This window comes from Belonocnema kinseyi, chromosome 7 (assembly GCF_010883055.1).
Source record: "Belonocnema kinseyi isolate 2016_QV_RU_SX_M_011 chromosome 7, B_treatae_v1, whole genome shotgun sequence".
Taxonomy (NCBI): domain Eukaryota; kingdom Metazoa; phylum Arthropoda; class Insecta; order Hymenoptera; family Cynipidae; genus Belonocnema; species Belonocnema kinseyi.
Window position 1 is genome coordinate 89,785,290 of NC_046663.1, and position 2,632 is coordinate 89,787,921.

Genomic DNA, 2,632 nt, shown 5'->3' on the forward strand with positions numbered 1-2,632 from the left:
TTCCGAATTATATTTTGCACGTTACAACACAACAAGATACGTAAATAAATCAATAAATAATATATTTTTTACATTGAAAAATTATTATTAATTATTATCAGCGAGTTTACGGCGGCATCCTTTTATTGATTTCCACAGTTTTCCTATTCCGAAGCCAAGTAAGACATGTTAATAAACAATTACAAAATTGAGAACACAAATCGCATTTTTATTCTAATTTAAAATTCCGGCCAAGAGGAGTGCAAATTTACCGACAATACATATACTTGGTAGTACGATCAAGTAACGCTGAGCAATCTGCGCCGAACAGCTGTCAATTGCTTTGGTCTCCATTCAAGCAGTTTGGTTAACCACTTTACTCTCATTTTTTAGCTGTCACTCTATTTGTTTCGAAAAAGCAGATAGCAAGCGCATGTCCCACAACCGTGGAACCTCGTTCGGTGACGGGAAAATGTTCAGGGTGCATTTTCAAAACCTCAAAACCGAATTGTGATTAACCGCTGGTAAGTTTTGAGTGTCTTATAGATTTCGCGATTTTTATGCGCCCCGTTCCAACAGCCCTAATTTGTATTTTTCAAAAATCGAAAGCTAACAAAATTCTTTTTCAGGCATAAAATGATCTAGGAGAACCTCTTAAAAATATTTTCTTCAAATAAAAGGAAATTGATAATAGTACCTGTCATCAAAAGGAAGACATTAAGAATTCAAAAGATTGTGAAATTCATAAGATATGGAATAATATAATTGAACATTACAAAATTTAACGATTCCCATCAAATTAGGTAAAATGGAAGTGAACGTAGAATTTACGAGAGATCGAACAGGATTTATGTGAAGTAAAAAAGCAAATGAAATTAAATTAGAGTAAATATAAGAAGAATTTAGGAATAATGAGAAGAATTTAATGGAATTAATGAAGAAAAAAATTCAAGTAAACTGAAAACATTTTAAAAAAATAATCGAATTTATTACAATTTAAATGAACTAGAAAAAATGCATGGGAATTCACAATAATTTAATAGAATGCCCAACAATTCAAGGTGAGTTTAACAAAATAAAACAAAATAAATAAGGTCAAGAGTCATCCCACTTTTAGTTTATATCTTTGGCAGGGACCCTGTAGTCCCTACGTGTATGGAAAATGTAGCACCTCTGCGACAGGGCTTTTAACTACTTACAGAAAATTTTTTCGCGGTGAAATACACACCAGCTTGGAGGCCCTGCATTGGATTCAGACGAAGGAGAGTGAATAGAATCAGATAATAAAAATTTTATAAAACCCATATGAATTTAACATGATTTCAAAAATCTTTAGGCTGAATTAGCAAAATCCAAAAAAAGATCCATTGCATTCAGCGGATTTCAAGGGGATTGAAAAGAATTCAGAGTAAATAAAACAAACGATTATATTCAGATATCCTTGTTCATCATGTATTTAAAGAAGTCACTAAAGCCATTTTTTTATTTAAAAAAGACACTATAGTAACTTTATCTTAACATAGTCGCTAAAAAGTAAAACTGCAGAAAACCATCTCTAGAGTCGGCAAGAGACCAGGTCTCAAACGTTAACAAAAACGACAACTAATTATTTTTTCTTGTTTTAGCAGTAAAAATAACTGGTTCATTTCCTTTAAAGTATCCAATAATAATGATATTATTCAATAACAATTAACTTACTTATCACTGCAAGGAACTTGTAAAACAAAGATTTATGAAGACTCATAAAATAACCGATATTTTTACGTTATGCAAGTTATTTGAAGCTGGAAATAATCCTGGGAAAATTATCATTTATTTTTCAAGGTGAAAATGAAATGTGTTCTCTCAAGTAAGGATAATATTTTAGAAATAAAATTTAACATGAGGAAAGTATAACGAGGAAAAACACTTCCGTATTCAGTTACAGAGTTCGTTATATAAAAGTAATGTGATCATGAGAATAAAAAATACATTTTGTGGCAGTTTTTTATTTTCATGAAATTAACAATATAAATAATTTAAAAATACTATTATTTAAAATTTTTTTAAGAAACAAGTTTAAACGAGTTTTGAAAGAATAATTCATAATTATTGCAAGCGTTCGAAATTAAAAAAAACTTCTGATTGGCCAATCTAGTCCAGCATCTCGAAGTGTGCAATTATAGAAAATTGACTATTTTTCAAGCAAATTGCGAGTTTCCTAACCTAATATTTTTAAAGTTTTCAATGTTTAGTTTGAATGTTATTCTCTAGTTGTGCTAATAATCAAAATTCCTATTTATTTATTATTTTTTGTTGGAAAATCAACTTTTTTGTTAAAATTCGTATCTTTGGTGTGAAAATTTAACAATTTGATTAGTTTTTTCTTTTTTCAACTAGATAATTTTGTTTTTGGTACCAATTTAATTATTTGGGATAAAATGTTATGCTTTTGGTTTGAAAATTCATCTCTTTCTGTAGAAATTTTACTTTTTTTATTCAGAAATCCAACTGTCTGGTTAAAAGTTATTCTATTTCGGTTGAAAATAAACTTTTTTGTTAAAAATTTAACTGTTTTGTAAAAAATTCGTATTTTCGGGAAAAAAATTCAACCATTAGTTGAAAAATCATATATTACGTTGGAAAATTGTGCTTTATTGAAAAATAATTTTTT

The 2,632-nt window shown here is 28.7% G+C and overlaps 1 long non-coding RNA gene across 2 annotated transcripts; it reads left to right on the forward strand.

Moving 5' to 3' along the window:
• Positions 1–301: 301 nt before the first annotated feature.
• On the forward strand, positions 302–1,381 carry LOC117176866. 2 transcript variants are annotated; one of them, XR_004467627.1, is made up of 3 exons: positions 302–503; positions 609–1,040; positions 1,097–1,381. It is a non-coding gene; the product is annotated as an uncharacterized LOC117176866 (long non-coding RNA). The 2 variants fall into 2 exon arrangements; XR_004467628.1 differs by having other exon boundaries at positions 1,113–1,381.
• The last annotated feature ends 1,251 nt before the right edge of the window (positions 1,382–2,632 follow it).